Source organism: Apodemus sylvaticus, chromosome 4 (assembly GCF_947179515.1).
Source record: "Apodemus sylvaticus chromosome 4, mApoSyl1.1, whole genome shotgun sequence".
Lineage (NCBI taxonomy): Eukaryota > Metazoa > Chordata > Mammalia > Rodentia > Muridae > Apodemus > Apodemus sylvaticus.
The window spans coordinates 162738955-162754432 of NC_067475.1; the positions used below are offsets into that span (position 1 = coordinate 162738955).

At 45.9% G+C, this 15478-nt stretch overlaps 1 long non-coding RNA gene across 3 annotated transcripts in view; it reads left to right on the plus strand.

Moving 5' to 3' along the window:
• LOC127683537 (uncharacterized) overlaps positions 1-11861 on the plus strand; it is a 29777-nt gene extending 17916 nt beyond the window's left edge. For 2 of the 3 annotated variants that reach the window (XR_007977574.1, XR_007977572.1), the window contains one exon: positions 2320-2487. This is a non-coding gene — a long non-coding RNA (uncharacterized LOC127683537). Of the gene's footprint in view, positions 1-2319; positions 2488-11754 lie in introns of those variants that run through there. The other variant, XR_007977573.1, reaches the window with a different exon arrangement.
• The last annotated feature ends 3617 nt before the right edge of the window (positions 11862-15478 follow it).

Genomic DNA, 15478 nt, shown 5'->3' on the forward strand with positions numbered 1-15478 from the left:
CATAAAGATTTGGCGGGAGCTTGGGAGGCTAATTCCCTTGGGAGGCTGAAGGTGAATTATCTAGATCCCACGGTCAGCCTGGGCTACATAGAGAAACCCTGTCGCAGGCACACACGTACATAAGTTAGATACGTTAGGTATCATATATTCACACACATGCACAGGGCAGATGGAGAGAACTCTGCTGTAAACCCCAGTCCTGAGCCCTGTCACTTTCCAGAGGTCCTGTGTGGTGAGCCTGCCGCAGCTTACTGGGCATTCTAGGGCAAAGCTACAACCTGGCCAAGCATTTGTCTCAGCCAAAAGCACTTCAAATGGCAGGATTACACCTTCAGTGAGGACTTTGCCACCACTGGCAAACTGGGCTAGAGTGTTTCAAATACAGAAAAGACGGCGAGGGACACCTGCTACACTCTTGGGTCACCTGGCTTTAGCAAGTTACGGGAATACCATGGCGGGGAGAAGCTAGCATCCGTCCATGGGAACGATCCTGTGGAGACTGCCTTTACCAGCCCTGGATGGGCTCCTGGGTGCCGCAGGTCGGGCAGCTGAGCACTGTGGCCCTCACCGCCGCCCCACGGTACCAATGCACTGTGAGGGAAACACAAGGAATTCAGGAGTGACGGCAAATGAAGACATGCTGAAAGAATTTGATTTTCCTAAGGAATCAGATTGCTTCCTTTGTACACATCCTTCACGGTCTGAAAACGGGAGACTCTCACATCTCTAAAATGATGTCTTTTCATCAGCTGACGTTTCAAAGCCTGCTCTTTTTTCTTTTTTCTTTTCCCCCCCTTGCTTTCCAGTGCACCGAGGACTTTGGAGTCAAACACACCTGGATTTAGCTTGGCATTGATTTTCTTTATTATCTAAGGTCATTTGTGGGGACAGGGGTTGTGAGCTTCTGGAGAGATGACAGTGTGGGCTTTGGCTGATGGTGCTGTGGGGGTGTCATGCCAGCCGCCCTTTCTCATTAAAATTGGAGGGCACCATGGTAGGAAAGACCACTGTGGTGCTCAGAGCAGGACCCTGAGCTCCGAGCGCTGGACAGTCTCCTCCACCAAGTGACTATGAGGGAAGCTCCTGGTGGCGTTCTCACCCTGCCTGGTGATCTTTGGCACACTCCTGGCTGATTTCTGCCTAGTGTTGGTGGCTAGCTTGACCAGTGACATCACAGTGTGACTGGTATTAAGCAAGGCTGAGGTCTTCCGTTGTTTCAGGGTCCCTAGAACAGAATTTGGGATTGTTTTTCTTCACCTATATCTATGGGGCTTACTGGAACAGGACAGAACTCCATTAGAGACAGAAGAAAATACTTTAATGACAAAGAACCATCTTAGAAAAAGGACAATGATGCAGGTAAAATGGAGTCACAGAAAATTCCCAAGCCGATAGGACCTCAGGAAATTAAGTGCAACAAAGTAACTTCATATATATATATAATTTATTTATTATATGTAAGTACACTGTAGCTGTCTTCAGACACTCCAGAAGAGGGCATCAGATCCCATTACAGAGGGCTGTGAGCCACCATGTGTTTGCTGGGAATTGAACTCAGGACCTCTGGAAGAGCAGTCAGTGCTCTTAACCACTGAGCCATCTCTCCAGCCCCCAAAGTAACTTTTTACGGGAATGTGATCCACGAAGCAGCCAGGGCTCCGCAGTTAAAGTTCTGTCCTCAGAGGAGTCAAGCGTGTGTGGCTCCTGCTTCCTCCACGAGAGGGAGCGTGTCATTCACAGGTCCGTGTTCTCAGTATTTCTAAGCTCCTTAGAAGCGATGCGAGCTGGGTTGGTGACTGACTTCTGGGAATGCTAGCATGTGGGAGGCTGAACAGAGGCCCTGAGGTCCAGGCCAATCTGGGCTCCAGAGTAAGGCTTTGAAAACTAACAGAATGACCAGGGCACATCACCTACCCTTTGTCTTAGACAGTTTGAATCATTGGAGGCAACAGGCAAAAGAAATGATCCACACAGGAGTCCTATAGTCGCTAAATGTTGTAACACAAAAATCAAAATACGAGCAATGAATTTGTTTGGGTCTTATCAAAAGCAAAAAGAATAACACATGTCACAAGCAAGCATCTGTGGTTTTTAATCCCTTTGCCCTCAGATTGTGAGATTCTGGGGACCACATAGAAGTGTTGACTTAGACATCTGAGCCAGCAGTTACTTTGCTTGGTGACGCTGTGTGAGGAGCACGGCATGAGGAGCACGACATGAGGAGCACAGCACGAGGAGCACGGCATGAGGAGCACAGCATGAGGAGCACGGTGTTGGCTGTTTCACTCTGACGTGCTTCTCTCTGTCACGTGTTTGAAGCTGTGACACACCTGTGGAGATGATGAGGCGGCAGAAGCAGGGCAGTAATCCTCTCACAGAGCATGGAAATCCTCTAACCCTGGGTCACAGGGACTGCCTCTGAACCAGGAAACACTGGGACCCAGGGTCCTCCCTCAGGAGACTGTGTGTGCCTTCCTCGGACCCTCAGGTATGAGACACTTGTGCCTAAATGCATATTACTCTAGCATCATGAGAATAGTTGTTAGAATGCCCGTTAAGTTGATTATATAGGAACGGCAGAGTGCGTGTGGTAGCAGAAGCCTTACCCAACACTCCGGAGGCTGAAGCAGCAGGATTGTGAGTTTGGAGCCAGCCTGTGCCACATAGCTAGTTCTAGGCCAGCCTGGGCTACAGAATAATAATCTATCTCAAAAAAACAAGTGGAGGAGGACGAGAAGGAGGAGGAGGAAGAGGAGGAGGGGAGAGAGAGGGGGGAAGAAAGAGAGAGGAGGAGGAGAGAGAGAATGGGAGAGAGGGAGGGAAGGGGAAGGAGAGAGAGATGAGGAAGAGATAAAGGTGAATAAAGACAGAAGGAGGAAGAAACAATGGAGAGAGGGAGGAAGGAAGATGTATGGAGTCCAGTTCTTCAGGTTGTTTGAAACTCAACAATCTACTGAAGTCATGCTGTGGTTCAAATTGAAGGAGCTCACTTCCCAAGTTCCCGGATCACACCAAACCCAGACAATAACTTTGAAAGAAATGGATGCTTTTTTTTTTTTTTTTTTTTTTTTTTTTAGTAAAACATTTCCGTTTGTACAAGAGCGTCTGTTTTTCCGTGATTCACTGCTATGGTGTGTACTGTATTTAGGATTAGCATGAGTTTGTCACGTGGGCGGAAGTTTGACCAACTTAGCATGGCTGATTTGATATCCTTTCCGTGAACATATGGACCAAGCTCTCTGAGCACTGCCCCAGCCCTGACCTCTGACCTCTCTGGGCTGTTCACTCTGGCTGCTTGGCCCCTTTAATGGAATGGTTTGTAATCCTCTGGTCAACACAAGCAACACACTGTTTCAAGTTCTGCTTGTTTTCAGGAGACTCCTCTTGAACAGCTCACTCTGAGATTTATCACAACAAGGATTTGCTCTCCACACCACTTTTCTTTTGGCTTCTGTTAGCTCCTTAGTCCTCCAAAAGCATCCACTGCTTCTCCTTCCACTAAGCCCTTTGCAAGCTTTCTTCTCTTGGAACACACTGAAGTGTGTGTGTGTCTGTGTGTGTGTGTGTGTTTGTCTGTCTCTCTGTGTGTGTCTGTGTGGTGTGTGTCTCTGTGTGTGTGTGTGTCTGTCTGTCTGTGTGTGTGGTGTGTATCTCTGTGTGTGTGTGTCTGTCTGTCTGTGTGTGTGGTATGTATCTCTGTGTGTCTGTGTGTGTGGTGTGTGTCTCTGTGTGTCTGTGTATCTGTATGTTTGTGTGTATGTTTATGTGTGGGGTTTGTGTCTCTCTGTGTTGGTGTCTGTGTGTAGTGTGAGTACCTCTGTGTGTGTGTATGTGTGTGTATATCTCTGTGTGTGTGCCTCTGTGTGTGGTATATGTGTCTGTGTGTGTGTGGTGTATGTGTGTGTGTCTGTATACTTACGTGTGGGGTTTGTGTTTCTCTGTCTGTGTCTGTGTGCAGTATGTGTGTATCTCTGTGTGTGTGTTTTTGTGTGTGTGGTGTATGTGTATGTATCTGTGTGTGTCTGTGTGTCTGTGTATGTCTATGTGTGTCTGTCTGTGTGGTGTGTGTCTGTGTGTGTGCACAGGTTTTAATAAACATTAGATAATCTGTTTTGTCACTTGTGGCTCCTGTAGCAAGTTCTACTAAACTGTTGAATCAAACCAGCAGAAAGTTCCAGTCATGCAATTCTGAAGACCAGGAATTTGAACTCCATTATTGTCACTAGGCCTTAACTTAAACTACCCTCTGGGCAGCTGCATTCTCAGCGGGCCTCCATGGGCAGCGGGTCTCGCTTCTCCCACTTCCAGTGGCCTCTGCCTGTGCCGCTCAGCTCTGGGCTCATTAGCCCAGAGTCTGAATTCGCGTGGTCTTCCCCGTTCTGTGAAACTCTCCCTCCATCTGTCTCTAAAAGGGGGCCTGTGATGACCTTTAGAGTAGCTCAGAAAACCCAAGAGTGACTTTACCTCACTTAATAACAGCTTATTCTCCTGAACCCTGTGGAGTGTATGTGTGTGGATGTGTGTGTGCCTGTCTGTGTGTCTCTGTCTGTTTGGTGGTGTGTTTGTGTGTCTCTGCGTGCTTGTGTCTAGAGAAACATTTAATGAATGTCCTGTTGACTAAATCTTGACTTGCTTACACACCGCAATGGCTGCTGACCCCTTGTGGGCTTGTCCCCCACCACAGCCCGTGGTCACGCCCCTCGCGTCTCTTCCCCTGAGTTGCTGTTCCCTCTGTGGCCTGAGTTCACCACGTGTTTTGTTGTTAGATTATTTACCATCATGTTGTTTACCCAAAATACTTGACAGAAACAACCTAAGGGAGGAGAGATTTAATTGAATTTCAGTTTTCATCCACTGAGAGGAGGAAGACATGGCGGGTTTAGTGAGAGGAGAGGCTATGGTGGCGGAACCAGGGCCCAGGGTGTAACTCTCAGTGACCCACACAAAGTGACCTAATTCTCCAGCCAGGTTCTGCCTCCTGAAGGTTCCATTGCCTCCAAAAAAAGTAACATCAGATAAGGCCCAAAGTCTAAAACATGAGTCTGTGGAGAGACTTTAGCTCAAACTTACTCTCTGCTTACTCTCAAATCGGAAAGCCAAACAAAAATTATTTTTTGTTGTGAAATTTTCAGAGTGCAGCGAGAGCCTACTCCAAGTGTCCCTTTGTGTCACAAGTGAATCTTTTGGGGTGCTGGTACTGAGCTGTATCACAGTTGCAGAAACAGACCCACTACAGTGGAGCATGTCCACAATCCTGGCCCTGGGAAACTGAGGCAAGAGATCATGACTTGGAGTCCACACCGCTCCACAGAGTGAAATCTTGTTCCGAAAGTGTAAAAATCCAGTAGCCAAGAACTCTGCAGTGTGGCTTCAGGCATATGCTGATGATAAAAGACCCAACCTCCACCAAAGGTGACTGTGTCATGAGTGCCAAAACAAACACAGTTCAGCCTAAAGTTTGTGTTATAAGTGGCCTGGCCCTCGAATATCGAGTGTCTGAAGTTAGCCCGCACACACCTACTTCTAAAGCTCCACGTGAAGTAAATCCGAGTAAGATATACTATACCACCACCAAGTGCCTGAGGGCTGGAGAGGGCATGACCCAAGATCCAAGAAATAACCTCTTCACAAGGGGATACACTTACAAGTAACTATTTTAAGGACTGTGTTACTGTTCTCATGGGGTTTACATAGTTCCTACTTCCTCTACCGACCTGACACGTTGCTTATTTTGCTGCTTGGTGGTGTGTGGCAGCTTCAGCAGGAAACCAGAAGCAAAGTCACAGGCTTTATTCCAATCTCCTCTGAACAGCAATTCTTCATTCCTTCCCTAGTTCCAAATTGTTTGCAATTTTTTTGTTTGTTTTGTTTCCATTTTTTTTCCCAAGACAAAGTTCTCTGTGTAGCCGTGGAACTAGCTCTGTAAACCAGGCGAGGCTTGAACTCAGAGATGGATATGTGTGTTAAAGTCAGTTAAGGACAGTATGGTTTGTAAAGGGCAGAAGTCGTGGCTATGGATAGGCACAACATACTCTGCTTTCAGGAAGCAAAAGTTCATTCTGAGCCAAGCATGAGTGACCACAGCCTGCAAACATGGATTTAAATGACCTTGTGTGGCTTGTCCCTTCCTGGAGAAGGTGACAAAAACTCGTACCCACAGAACAGGAAGCAAGGAATCAGGATGCCTATGAATATATAGGTGGCTCATCACGGGTGTTCACATTAAGGCAGAAAATCTCTGGGATTGGAGGTCCTCTCTGTCACTCTCTGCAGGGTTGACGAAGGGTTGCTTCTGGGAATATTCTGGGAAAGCTGAGAGGATACTGTCTCAGGTACAGAGGTTAGTAGCAAACAGCTATTTGAAGTATTGCTATTATTCTGCACAGATAGCCTACCAACCGCATGCATAAAAGTTGTCTAAGACAGCAGGTGTTGGCGAGGATGTGGAGAAAGAGGAACACTTCTCCACTGCTGGTGGGGATTGTAAGATGGTACAACCACTCCGGAAATCAGTCTGGTGGTCCCTAAGAAAACTGGACATGGCACTTCCAGAGGACCCTGCTATATCTCTCCTGGGCATATACCAGGAGGATTCCCTGGCATGCAATAAGGATACATGCGCCATTATGTTCATAGCAGCCTTATTTATAATTGCCAGAAGCTGGAAAGAACTCAGGTATCCCTCAATGGAGGAATGGATACAGAAAATGTGGTATATTTACACAATGGAATACTACTCTGCAATTAAAAACAATGAATTCATGACATTTTTAGGCAAATGATTGGAACTGGAAAATATCATCCTAAGTGAGGTAACCCAATCACAAAAGAATACACATGGGATGCAATCACTGATAAGTGGATATTAATTAGCCCAGAAGCTCTGAATACCCAAGATACAATTAACATATCAAATGACTCCCATGAAGAAGTAAGGAGAGGGCCCTGGTCCTGGAAAGGCTTGATCCAGCATTGTAGGGGAGTACCAGGACAGAGAAATGAGAGGGGGTGATTGGAGAATGGGTGGAGAGAAGAGGGCTTATGGGACATATGGGGAGGTGGGGAACCGGGAAAGGGGAAAGCATTTGGAATTTAAACAAAGAATTTAGAAAATAAAAAAAAATAGTTTGAATATAAAAAGTGAATAAAGAACCCTTCTTACCTGTTTAAAAAAAGTTGTCTAAGAAAGTGTATATATATATATATATATGTATATATATGTATATATATATATACATATATATACATATATATATATATTCTAAATAAAACAGATTGAGAATAGCATTACACACAAGGAAAATGCTTATGGGAGAGGACATGGAAACTTTACACATCTTCCAGTCACTAAAATTACATATTTAAACTTTTGTAAAGTTTTCTTCCTAAGTCCAACCATTTGTTAATCTTTGGAAAATAAAAGAGGACGATGAGTTTACTTTTGAAATCAATTCTTTCTCTATTTCTGTTTTCCCAGTAAGTAAAAAGATCAAGAGGAAAAAAATCATGAGGTCTTTGCTGGATTCTAGGTGTGGTGGCGGTGGTAGCCTGAAATCCTAGTGCAGAGGAGGCAGAGGCAGGAGCATCACTCCGTCCGTGCAGCCTGCGCTTACAGGACCTTGGGAAGCTGTTATTTGAAGCGTCTCTGGACTTCAGTTTCCTCATAAACAATGTACACTGTAACGATGAAGATCCTACACAGTTAAGGTACAGACGAGTCACAGAGGTGCTCAGGAATTCTTAGTGACACTTTTTTTTGTCTTTTTTGTTTTTTTTTTTTTTTTTTTTTTGGTTTTTTTTTTGGGTTTTTTTTTGGGTTTTTTTTGTTTTTTGTTTTTTGTTTTTTTTAGTTTATGACAGTTTTCCTTGTGTTAGATGATTTGTCCTTTTCGTTTAATTAGTTAATCAAAAAAAAAAATTGAGACGATCTCTCCACGTAGCCCTTCTGTCGGGCCTCCTGATTGCTGGGGTGTATGCTCCGTCACACTAGACTCCCACTCAGTTTAGAATTTCTCAAGGCAATGCTTCACCTGGCTATGGCCCCCAGGGTCTAGCCTTGCACACGGTAGATACTGAAGAAGAAGAAGGATGTGCGGGATGAAATTGTTATGGAACTTAAGAATACTAGGAAGAACTCTGGACTCTATCCAGGCTAGAGTTAGGCACATTTGTTAAAGCCACTAGCAGGAGCACAGTCTCTCACCCAGATCAGAAATGTGTCATCAGGAGCCAGTGAAGAAAGGGCCTTTAAAGGCTAAAGCAGCAAGACTTGTTTAGTTCTGCCAAAGTTGGATGCTCAAGTTGACCCCAAATTGTCCTTGAATATCTGCATAAGCAAGTTACAGAGGCCAAACCAGTCATCAATCATAGCATAACAGGCTGGTCATAGCTGCATATTTCTGGAGGGCTTGGGGGTCAACAGGTCATGGATAAAAACTTACATTCCAGGGACTTGAATCAGAGACAAATGGCTATTAGGTACCAGATGGACGCCTAATACAGAGTGGAGTTTCGTTAGCTATCACAAAATAATCTCAGGCATTTGAAATGTCTGTGATTGTCACCTTTCTAGATGTCAAATAAAAATCACAAGCGATCATTGATTTGGACTAAACTCATTCAGGAGGTCCTGACACACCAGGTCTGAACTCAAGTAGAGGTAGTCACATTAAAGCTGTGGGCTTCAGCCTGAAACTAAGCTGCTTGTCTGAGTTTCTGGGAAGTGAGGTCTAGAGGAGCAGCAGCCCAATTTCCCAAACAGATGAGTTTCCTGTGTGTTTATCTACAAGGTGCAGCCAGTCTGTTATTTCCCAACTATCTGGTTCCTTGTTTCCCTCTAATATGGAAAGTAACTTTGAAATGACAACTTTTGTCTTTTTTTTTTTTCCATTTGATATTCCTTTCTTCTCTATCAATACTTCTGCTCGTTCTATTAGAATGATAATTTTACTTCAGGGTATGAAATGTCTGATTCAACAACTAAAAATAAAGCCAATCAAGATCTTTAAACTAAATTGGTGTAATTTTGCTCTTTGCCAGAGATGTTAAAACAAATTTAGGCGTTGCCTCAGACTGTTGGGAAGGGGTGAGCACCACCTAGCAGTCTGGAGTTGCATTATGTCCTGCCCTGCCACTCACAAGGTCGGTGTTAACTGAAGCTCATCCTTAGCACATCTGGAATTGAGGATCTGATGTACAGAGTTCATCAGTCTCACAGGACTCTGGACAGACAGTGAAGTGGATTGTCCTTGGCCTTCAACCTGGCCATGTCTACTTGTCAGTCCATGTGTTTATGGGACATTCCAAACCAATCTCTGCTTTGATTCACCTAGGTAAGGAACAGTGAGGTCTAGTTGCACTGCATATATGTACACACACACACACACACACACACACACAGAGTTTCACTGCAACTTCTTAACTTTAATTTTGGTATTGTTATGAATTGTAATGTAAATGTATGATATGCTGGATATCTGGTGTTGGTGTTCTGTCTAAGGTCCACCCCACACCTACCTGGCAATAGCCAGGTATGCCCCGCCCCAGAGATCTGGCCCACTATAAGAGGGGCTACTTGCTCCTCCTCTCTCCCTTTGCTCTCCGCTCTCCCACACTCTCACCTCTCTGCCCCTGAGGCTCTTCCCCTCCCTCCATGTGGTTATGGCTGGTCTCCACTCCACTTCTCTACTCTCTCTCTCTATTCTCTCTCTCTCTCTCTCTCTCTCTCTCTCTCTCTCTCTCTCTCTCTCCCACTAACTCCCATCCCCTACTCTGAATAAACTCTATTCTATACCATGTCTGTGTGTGTGTGGTCCCTCAGGGGGCAGAGGTGCCCAGGCAAGGCCCCGCCTGGACACCTTCCCCCACGCCGCTGAGCCACACTCTCTTAACCTCGAATCCTCTCCCTTTTAAGCCCTCACATCTGGTATGTGACCCCAAAAGACATCATGGCCTGCAGGGTTAGAACTGTTGACTTAAGTGGTTTATTAATTTCCTCTTTAAGAACCTCTACTACCTTCATATAGTTGGGTTTTAGGCCTTCTCTCTTGTGTTTCAGCTATATTGAGGACCTGCTTCAGGTAGAACAGCTGGGCTCTGGTGACACATTGCTTTGTTGGTGACTTTTGTTCTTATGCTGGTGTCTAACCATTTGGCTTACAGGTGATTATATGTCAAGGTGCTGGTTTCTGGGTTTGTCTTAGGGGTGATTCTAGGTTCTGGTTTCTGGGTTTGTCTTAGGGGTGATTCTAGGTGCTGGTTTCTGGGTTTGTCTTTGTTGGGTGACTGTTTTGCTCCTTGGTTCCTGTTTCTTCTCTGGATCTTCAGAGAGCGTGGTGGTTGTGTGTTGCCTGTTTTACTGACTGCTTAGCTGGTGTGTTCACAGGGAATTCCTGCTGATTCTGGAGGCAGGGAGGCAGCCATGAGTGGGTGAGGTGGGCTAGAAGGGATCCACAGAACGCGTGGGCCGTGGGTGAGGGAGGCTGTGGCTGATGGGCTGCAGCAGCAAGCAGGACGACCCTGAGGCATTGTGGACTCATTTTTTTATTGAGGTTTCCTCCTCTCAGATGACTTTAACTTGTGTCAAGCTGACATAAACCCACCCAGCACAGTAATAGTTACTATTTTCATTATTGTGACAGAATAACTTACTGAAACGACTTAAGGGAAGAAAGATTGGTTTTGTCTCATGGCTTACAGGATACAGTCCACCACGGAGGAGAAGGAACGCCTGTTAGTGGCTATTTGACAAGTGAATTATGGTTTTCCTCTTACCCAGCTAGCCCCCAAATAATTGAGACTGGACTATGTTATTTATTTAACAACTTTAAGACACAATGCTGAGCAGTTACTTCTCTATTCTAATCTTCTAAACTAATCTGGCCACTTACCAGTCAAAACTCTGGAGATAGTTGCATTTTATGGCTTTCTGGGGCAGTTTTCTCAGTATCTCCGCGATTCTCCCTGTCCCACTTCCTCTGTCTACCCCACCCCTGCCCCGCCAGCAGGAAGTCCACCCCTATGCTCTCCTCTGCTCAGTCATTGGTTGTTAAGCTCTCTTTGCTGACACTTCAGGGACCATTCAGGCTCTGGTGTTCACACAAGATTGAGAGGTGAGATCTCTGAATAAGGATTGCAACCAGATAGAGGGGAGTGTGAAACCAGCACTTGAATCATCACACAGTGCACAGGAGCATTATTATGCCTACACATGCCTGTGTGAGTTGCCTATGCAGAGGGAGGCCCGGGCCACGCCCTGACTCTCCGGGCAATGTGTGCCAGCCAGTCCATGGACAAAGGTTCCTTCCCACACACATGCACCTGTGAGGACATGACCCTGAAACCAACCCCGCTGCAAAACGCTAGTTGTTATAGGCATTATCACCTGAGTACCAGTGACATCGCTCAGAGGCAGAGCACTCCCTTAGTGTGTCTCCAGAACCTGACGCAGTAGGTTTTGTGTACTCTGATGGCCCCCAACCTAATTAGCTCACTGAATCATATTTTGGTGTAACATGAATAAATTTCCCATTGGGCTATTGGCTAATTTAGTAAAAATCAATGAGAGAGAAAGAAAGGGATCTCTGATAGGAGCCCCAAGTTGCAACATCCCAGACTACGATTCTGATTTGACAAATTTTAAAAATAATTTTAAAAAATTTAAAAATAATTAGGCTAAGAACCAAACCCAAAATGTGGTCACCACTCCTAGCCCCTTCTCCATCTCAGAGGAAGTATCAACTTTATCTTCCACAGACTTCTGAAAGAATGCGTGTGAACACCAAAGATACTAAAGAGGCTAATGGCCAAGAGCACATGCAGTCAAATCAAAATGACACCGCATCACCACCCGAGATCCTGTCTCAGAGCCAAACCAGACCAGACGGCATCAGACGGCCTGCCTGGGCTACGTATGGAGACCTTGACTCAGTCAACACAAAGCAAAATTGGGCAAATATTTAGCATCACATAGAGATTTTCTTCCCCCCCAAAATCAGGGCAGTGAGCAGATTTTAAAAATCCATTATGACAGACCTATTACAATTGTGATTGTTAGTTATAATTGGGAATTGTTAGAAGATAACAGGAAGTAAAGTGTCCCTGTCTTGGGAATTGTTGGGAGAGAACGGGGAGTAAACCTTAAGTCAGGGTCCTTCTACAAAGCCCAGTGCCAGTTGCCCACACTGCCTTGGGGATGTTAGCTACTTCTTTGCATACAAAGCAATGACTTGAAGTGACCCTGAGCTTTTGCTGATATTTGCAAAGACCAGAGCAGCATTTTGAAAAGCTCCTGCGTTTGGCATCAAGCTTAGCATTTGCACATTGCCAGCTATGTGGCTTTTCCTCTTTGAAACAAAGTTGCTCCATGCCTCCAAAAATAGGCCAGGCTCTTTGAAGACAGTTTGTAATGGTAAATTAAAGACTAGAACTAGCCAGAGAGAATCTGGACAGTTCTGAGACTTGATTTTTTTAAATCAAGGGTTAAAAGAACCCATTTAGTTCCCAGAAGTCTTGGAAGTAAGTGTGGTGGTCCGCTCCCATAAGCCCACTTGGAAGGTGGGCAGGAGGGTGGGGGAGTCAAGCTTATCCCTGAGAGTTCAGAGAGTGTTCCACCCTCCTGGATGCACAAGAATGCCTGTAAATACCAGATCTCCCAAATGAAGAAAATCGCAAGCCCTCGGAGGAGGAAGTCTTAGTCCAGGACTGCTCCCCCAGGAATCTGGAAAGGCCCAGTTCCTCCCACCCTCGCTCTCCTCCCACCCTCGCTCTGCCCGGTCACCAGCTCTCTGCAGTGTGGCGGAGTCACGGAGGGTGGGTGCCAGCTCCTGGGGCTGGGCTCCAGGCCTAAAGCTGCATTAACCTCACCACTTTTGAATCTGTGCACTACAGAGCCTCAGCGAAAACCAGGGTGAAAAACCTGCTCGACAACTATCTTAGGCACCACGCCAAGCCTCTTTTTATTAAATCAGCATTTTAAATACCACTACACGTTAGAATCCTGTCTACAGTAAGAGCCGGGAGAATGAAAGAGTCGCTTCCTCAATCTTTCTTTTTCCTCAGTAGCTCTGCCAAAACTCAAGCCTAGGCTGGTGCCGAACATTTGGGTGTTTACCCCGCTCTGAATTACTTTCAGAGAAGGTACAGAAAGAGAAATAATCACTCTACTTTAGAACTTGGGAATTCAGAACAATTATGATTTGCCAAAGACAAATAGAGAAAATAGATTGGGACTTCGGAGAAAAGAAAAATTGGTCAAATTCTACTAAATGTCATGGCTCGCAAAGTCTGGTGAAAGATAATAGTGTTCTCAGAAAAGACAGAGGTGAAGTGAGTGCCCCCCTGTGATGACACGTGTGGCCTTCCCCTTTGCCATCTTGGTCCAGTGCCACTGCAAAGAAACTTGGCTTCACCAGGCCATGCAGATGACCTGGGGGGCTGCGGCTGCAGGGAGCCGGTTGACTTTAACCACCGACTGGAATGTCACAACGACACAATGGCCAGCTCTTGGAACTCCATGCCCTTGCCAGCCACGGCTCCTGTGGGAACTGACCTGTAAGGTAGAGAGAATGGTTCCTTGTTCTATTGTTGATGTTAACCCAGAAAAGGACCTTGAAGTCGGGGACAGGCCCTCCAGTGACCCTCCAGTGACCCTCCTGTGAGGAACCAGGAGGAGATGGGAAGTGCAAGGCAGGCAGGGACAGTTTGGACTTGAAAAGCTCTGGCTGAAGAAGACTGCCCCGACACAGATGTGTTTTGTTTGGCTGACAGAAGGATGACCCAGACAGAACAACTTCCCTGAGTGCCTTGACTAGGATGTAAGGGTGGTGGTGCCTTTCACGTTTTTCTTAGAAATTTTAGGATTGGGGCTTTGCTCCAGGATCTTGTGATGAATGGAAAAGTGAGATGTGTCTTCCCAGACCCTGCTCCTAAACAGGCCGAAGGGAAGCAGCAGAGAACAGTCAAGGCTCGGAACAGTGGGGCATTTTCAGTCTGCACTTGATTGTTCTAGCAGACCCTTGCTTCAACCATATATCAATACAGCTGAGGATGTGGTGCGAAACTATTTGGCTGGGAAACTATCTTCCACAAGTTCTTTTTTTCTCGAAATGAGAAATTGAGTTTCTCAAATGGAGGGGAAAAAAATAGACCACGGTCTGTGTAGGAATGAGAATAGAGGGATGAGAAAACGCACAAGCCTGTGTTATTTTCCCACACACTAGTGTCTGAGCTTTGCAGTCCGGCCGCTGTTGGAGCGCTGCAGGACTCCATTTTGTCTGTCAGTTATTGTTAGGCCATGTAGAATTGAAATTCTTCCTCCCGGTGTGGCCATTCGCGTACCCTTCTCCTTTTCCTGTCTCGGGAGCAGTGACGGTCTCATGCTGCATCCAGACTCTCAGTAGCCCTGCAGCAGGCACCGCACTGTCCAAGAGGAAAGGGCTTCTCTGTGTTAGCTCAAGAAAGGCCGGTTAAGGCCCCTCCACGCACGCACACAGCACCCAGGAATCAAGGTTCCCGGCTAATGGAGGAGCCTCGGGGAGGCCCGAGGCAGCGTCCATCCGGTCATGTTCCCCACCATCCAACCACCGCCTAGCATCTTGGCTGACGGAAGCAAGCAGGGCCTAGAAACATAAGGAAACCTGGGCACAAACCAGCAGAGGAACGAGCAAACTTCCTTCCCAGAGACGAATTGCTAAGTGCCCCAAGAGATGTCTAATAAAATCAGCCTTTTTAAGTTTCAATTTGTAGCATTATTTTTTTAACACGGTGGGTATGTAAATTCACGTGTGCTGCTCCTGAGGCAGAGTCGGGCTTGCCTTTTAATTCCATTCGTTGTTAGTTCAATAGAAATCAGACATGACAAGTCACTGAATATTTGTATTATATTAACCCACTTAGAAAATGTATTCTTAACATTTGTTCTCGGCAGAAGGTCTTTGTAACTTGAAAAATGCCCCTTTCCTTCCATAGAAAACAACACCAAATCACTCTATTGTAGAATAATTCCTTATGTAAATTATATTGCAATACATAAAAATAAATCATGGTTTTAAAAATTAAAAATATTTGGGCCATGGGAAGGATGGAATTTGGGGTAAGAGAACACAAGAGAATGTTAAAGGAACAAGATGTATTTGTTGGTTTGCCTTCTAGGGAGGACGAGGCTTCTACAGTAAGATGTGTTTTGTTGAGTGGATGGCGCCAAGTTTTCAGTCAATGAAATAGTCAGGACAGCAGAGTCATCCTCGCACTATCCAGGGTCTTCCATTTGGAAGTGCTTTTCTAACGCGCATGCTCCAGGTACCTCAGCCTTTTGATCACTGAGGCTGCGGCTGACGTTCCTAACGCGCATGCTCCGCGTACCTCAGCCTTGTGATCACTGAGGCTGCACTGACTTGACTCGGAGCAGGCTCGTGGCACAGGGCAGCTACAGGGGAGAGAGAGAAGACAGGCCCAGCCTGGTGTGGAGCACACACAGCAC